General features: G+C 41.7%; 1 non-coding gene across 1 annotated transcript; it reads right to left on the bottom strand.

Moving 5' to 3' along the window:
* Nucleotides 1-5,675: 5,675 nt before the first annotated feature.
* On the bottom strand, nt 5,676-5,782 carry LOC145162022 (small nucleolar RNA R71). Its single transcript, XR_013738877.1, has one exon. It is a non-coding gene; the product is annotated as a small nucleolar RNA R71 (small nucleolar RNA).
* Between the last annotated feature and the right edge of the window lie 477 nt (nt 5,783-6,259).

A 6,259-nucleotide genomic window follows, 5' to 3' on the forward strand; every position in this document is an offset into this window, starting at 1 on the left:
ACCACCTCAACTCCCAAGAAGTCCATTTCCAAGAAGAAACAATCAAAAGGTTCTTCATCATCAACATCCCCTGAACCGTTTCTAAGGGACACGACGCAACTGTTTTCCCGAAATCCTGAATATTATGATAAATATGTTCATGTTATGATCTAGTTTATCGCGAATCATCCAATCTCTGTTCTTCTCACTAAAGTTCCTGAACCACTTCTTCCACTTCATCATCTTCACTGAGCATTCACAAGCATTAAACTTGATGATGATGTGTTGCAGACAAAGAACGTCGGTGACATGATTGTGCCTATCTTCAAGTCTACTTTTCTTAAAGCAATCGGTGTGAAAGAAAACCCCCAGGGTTTCAGAGTTCAACAGCCTACCACTGAAGAGTTTCAGACATTCCTGAATCACATTAGCTACAATCAAGACTACAGGGCTAAAGACTTCAAGAAATCATCCGTCTCTGGCCTATGGACAGTGCTAATGCACTTCATCATTATAGGGCTGTCCGACAAGCACGGTGGTACGGACACTCTCAGCAAGGACTGGCTACATGTGGTCTATAGCATCTTCTCCGGACGCACAAATGCAGTTGATCTTCCAGAGGTTCTATGGCAAGACTTCTGCAAGTTTGCCATCAAGAGGAAGGATAACAAAATTTCAAGCCCTAGGTTCTGGGCACTGACGATTCAACAACTCTTCAAGGAGATTTCCAAACCACTTCCTGTTTCCTTGATTCCTCCGGAGGTATGTGTCTCATTTAAAGTTGTCAAAGCTTATACAATTCAGAACCAATCCTCTTTTGGTCCGATTAGACGACTTCCGGACCATATGCTGGCCTCAATACCTTCTGATTCCATTTATTTGAAACATCATATGGAGACTTCGTTTGTGTTTGACCCAACACAACCTGCCCCAGTCTCCGTTGAGTCTATTTCGGAAAAGGCCAAACCTTCCGTGTCTGGATCAAAGATTAAGAAATCTACCAAACGGAAGAATTCTCCCACAAAGCCAAAGCCTCAAAAGAGAATCAAAGTCGGCTCTTCCTCTCCAAAGGAAGATGCTCATGACACTCAGGCTGACTCTGGCCGTCCGAACACCCCACCAGCCCACTCATCTGAGGTACCCCTCAATGTTTCAACATCACATGCACACACTCATGGGGAGTCTCCACATAATCCACCCTCACCTTCCCAAAAAGGTGATGCCGGTGTTGACCATAGTCACTTGCATACCCCTGGAACACACCCACGAGTCTCATTTGATATCCCTCTTGTTTCTCACACAAGCACACACTCCGGAACCCCTGTTCCGGACCCTAAGCATTCTGGAGCTGGAGCAGTCCCTCCAACCTCGGATGCCGCAACTGGTCTGATACCCGGAAGGTGTACAGGACGACCAGGTGCTAACGATCCCATATGGGAAGATTATGTAAACAGGGCTGTTTCCAGACGTACTGATCTGACAAGAGCTCAAGTGAAGTCCACTCTTACTTCGATGTACAATAGAGCTCTTCAAAGCAATCTTTCGTATGTTCCTCCTACAGATGATGATGCTGATAGAGAGCTGACTTTGGAACAACCACCAATCACCACTCACACCAACATCTTCCAAACTGATCCGGATGAGGAACTCTCCGAAGAAATAATACTCACCGATGAAGGCAAATATATTCCGACCCTAACTTCATGTCATCCATCCGCTTTCAATCCCAGCCATCAACCTCCAAGTCTGCTTTTGACTTCGGATCATCTTCTTCAACCACTACGGATGGTGGATCCAACTCCAAGCTACATGAAGATGATGCCACCACTAAGCCTGGTCCATCCACAAATACATCATCACGTCAAGCTAAGCCGCAACACTCAGATTCTGACTCCGAATCCTCAGCTGGTGATTACATTGATCCTTTTGCTCTCCTCCAAATTCAAACCAATGTGCCGGACACTATGAAGAAGGTCCCTTCAATCGAATCATCCGTAACAGAGCTCAACACAAAAATGGATCAAAATGTTTCCGGACTTGATTCCAAACTCGATGCCCTCCTTCAGTCTCTCTCACAACAGTCCGGACCTTCGGTTGTAGAACGAGAAGCCTAGCTAGATCAACTGATCTCTATCCGGCTCAAGCATTCACTGGAAGAAGTTGAAGCTAAATATGATGCTTCGGTTGAACACTATCTCGACACAATCACCTCTATTCTCAAAGTCCATGACGACTTGGTGTCTACTACCAACGACCTTATTAAGCAGACCCATGTGCGTCATGAGAAACAAATTCAAAGATTGGAGAATGAGATAAAGAAGAAGGACGAGATGAATCTCATCATTCATCAAGTCCTCATCAAGCTGATTCGATCCACTTGGAACATTGTCGATTTTCTGAATCGAAAGTTTGATGAAATGTTAGCCGTCCTGGGGCATCTGTTCGATCACCTTGCCGCTCAAGCACCAACTTCTGAAGCTTATGATGCTCTCACCAAACAACTCAACACAGGTCTCCAAAAAGTGTTTGAAAAAATCGATGGAATAAAGGAGTCACTGATGCTTGCACTGATTCAGAGGTTTCCCGATGCAAGAGGGGGAGAAGTTCCAAGCCGACCTTGGAAACCTTCCTTGGAGTTCACACTCCGAGATGAAGACTTGAATTCCGACGATGAAGTCCAAGTTGTGTCCGGACTTCTAGGAAATTCCTCTGATGATGAAGAAGACAGTGAAGAAGAAAAATATGTCACCAAAGGATTTCTAGGTCTCGAGGCTCCGAAGAAGCTATTCCCAAAGGCATTGACGAAGGAAGAGAAGAGGATATGTTCCGCAGCCTCTTGGCCATCCTCTTTACCATACGTTCTTTAAAAGGCTATTCAAATGGTCAAAGCCAAATCATTCCTCACAGCTCAAGCCTTCCGAGCCACTCCTTCTATGCTCCCACCTATTCCGGCTCAAAAAATTGCTGCAATAGACCAGGGCTCTCCACTCCGGATCCCTGATGACATTGCGGAAGATCCTCTTCCGAACCCCACTCCGGAATTTGTGGTGGATGAAAACATGCAGGTCATCATGGCCGCATTGAAAGAGACAAAGGAAAAATGCCAATGACTGCTGAACAACAAGTCTTCCACTCCGGACATCCTCTCAAGCAAAAAGAAGGATGGTCTCAGAAGGAAATTAACAAGGCACTGGAGGACAGCATCCGAATCCAAGCTCTTAAGGATAATCCTGATCCGATGCATGGGATATCTCCTCTTTTCTGTGAAGGCATACTCCGTGATCACGAAATCGTTCTGTATATGTACTACGATGTTCCCACCGACGATTCCGAACAGCTCGATATTTGATATGTGCATATTTGGCTATATATTTAGTATAGATTTTTGTTATTTATTGGCTAATTTATAGCAATATATGGACAAAAGGTACTTAATTGTGTTTAAATTGTATTTTCAGTCCAAAAGATATGCTCGGAAGCAAAAGGAAGCAGGAGATGCGATTGGAAGCTCGGGGATTGAAGAAAGAAGAAAAAGAGCAAAATCCTGAAGAACTAAGTGAGTCGGAACGTCTACTCGATGAGTCACGTCGAACATTCGCGAAGCACAACATAAAGTCCTTGCCGTACACAGATTCTACGAGGGTACTCGACGAGACGTTTGGCTACTCGACGAGTAGCCTCTGTTTTCTGAAAACTATAAATAGAGGTCAAATTCTGAAACAAAACCCTCTCTGGAATTTTTGGAGGATTATCTTGCGAATAGGAAGGCAGCTGGAACTCTGGAAATCGTGAGAGTCAACCCCAACTTCAATTCTAAGAAGATTAAAGGCAACATAAGTTTACTCTTTACTTTATCTATTGTTTTAATCATGTTTGAACTACTAGATATTGTTTTTGAGTTGCTTTCTGCTACAATTATGAGCTAAAGTTTATATCTTCTGTTTAGGGTAGGAAAATTAATAACTATGGACTGATTTGTGGTTGGATTAATTGTTTATTGGTGAATTTAGTTTTATTAAGCTTGTTAAAGAACCTTATACATTAACCATAACTATTTTCTGTTAATTATCAAGTAATTAAGCTGCATGAACATCTCTTAATTACTTATCTCATGTGATTTATGTGAAAGCATTGTTATGTGCCTAGGATTAGCGAACGTGAAACTAGGATTAACTAGAAAGTGGGTAAATTAATGTGTGATCTTGTGTGATAAACCATCAACAAGAGGTTAATTGAACGACCAATTTAATTAACCACTACAAGTCTTATTTAACCCGAATAATTAACTAGGAGATTTATTAGTTTGATCAACTGGCCACTGTTTGAATTGATACGTTTTCTAAGGATTGGTAATAGCGAATGTGAACCTAATCACTTTAATCGGTAGCCAATAGCAATTAATCCATTGCACTTGCCATAAAATCAACCATAGGAGTAAATAAATCGAACCTAAACAGAAGTCTTATTATTATTGAATTTAGTTGATTTTCACTTGTTTTAGTTGTTAGTTATTTAATTTGTGTGTTAGTTAGTTTATCTAAATTTCTAGTCTTGCAAAACTAGAGAAATCCTTTTACTTTTATTACTTGTTTTAGTTAATTCTAGTTATTAGTTTAATTACCGTTCCCTGAGTTATTTAATTTTTGACAGGTCCACTGCCTTTTGTGTGTCTAATTCATATTTTAAAAGTAGGATAAAACTAGTTCGTTTCACACACATCAAGTTTTTGGCTTTGTTGCCGGGGAACGGTTCAAAAATTAATTCTAATTTCTAGCATTATCGATCCTTTGTGTAAGATCTATCTTGCACAAAGTTACTGCTTTAGTAATTTAATTATTAGGTTTAAGTTTTAAAGTTTTTTCTGTTTTTTTTAGAATTTTTGTTTAACTTATTTCTGTTTTAGCTCTGTACTCGCCGAGTGCAGTCGAAGCTACTCGACGAGTCCAGCGCTGAACACATAGTTTCGTTTTTAGTTTATTTTTGTTCTTTTTACGTGTGTTTTCTGTTTTGATTGCAGTACGTTTATGACCAGAGGAGGAGTTACACCTTTGATTCCACCACTTGAAGACCCGAAAGCAATGTTGAGAAAAAACAAATAAAAAACCGTAGGAGAAACCGCAACATCGACTAATTCGCCGTTGAAGAATCTTAAATCTGTTTTTAGTAAGAAGAAGAGAAAGAAAGAGGGAGAATCCAACATCTTTTCAGTGGCGGACGAAGACCCGAAGAAGGAGGATACCGAGTACGAAACCGAAAAGGAAGACAGCGAGTTTGAAGAAGGAAGCGATTTACAAGGCGAACTAGCTAACCCCATGGCTAACATTCATGAAGTTCCCATGGGTGAATGGAAGAAAAGGATGCGAGATGATACCGGCCCAGGACTCGTGCAACCCGCGATTCCCGCAACTGTCACCTTTGAACTTAAGGGCCACATACTTGCTCAACTTAAGGAAATTACATTCTACGGGAAGGATCATGAAGACGCATACAAACATCTAGACAAGGTCAACGATATAGCCGACTACTTTAATGTCCCTAATGTGGCTCGCAACATTGTTTTACTTCGTATGCTACTAGTCACATTCAAGGGAGCCGTGAAGGATTGGCTAAAATCACTCCCTCCAGGATCCATCACTACTTGGGCTAAAATGAAAGAGGAATTTATAGACCAATTTTTCCCCCCTTCAAAGATATCCAAATTGAAGAAAGCCATAGCCAATTTTGAACAACAAGCGGGAGAGTCACTTTATGAGGCGTGGGAGAGATATAAGGGCTTATTAAGGAACTGCCCACATCATGATCTGAACAGTCAACAAGAAGTCTCCATTTTCTATGATGGAGTGAATGTGACAACTAGGCAACTCCTTGATTCGCAAGGACCACTCACAAAGAAAGCACCCCCGGTGATAAAGGCCTTAATTGAAGAATTCTCTAAGCACTCTAGAGAATATCATAACCCAAGGAATAACCCAAATCGAGGGGTGGTGAACTCAGTTACCGATAGCATGGCAGCAGTGATGGATAAGTTGGAAAGTTTGGATCGAAGAATGAACAAGATGGACCAATCCATCCACGCTATCCGGGTGCGATGTGAGAATTGTAACGGGCCTCACCTTACTAGAGATTGTGATTTGGACGAGAATGGGATCCGGAAAGCACAAGTGTGCTATTAAAGTGGCGATAAGTATGATGATGATTGGCGAAAACCCAAGAAAGAATGGCTCCCATACGATGAATACATGAAGGCAAAGGAGGAAAAGTTTAAGAAAAAGGCAAGGGG

Source organism: Lactuca virosa, chromosome 2 (assembly GCF_052849685.1).
Source record: "Lactuca virosa cultivar CGN04683 chromosome 2, Lactuca_virosa_CGN04683_v6, whole genome shotgun sequence".
NCBI classification, from domain to species: Eukaryota; Viridiplantae; Streptophyta; class Magnoliopsida; order Asterales; family Asteraceae; genus Lactuca; species Lactuca virosa.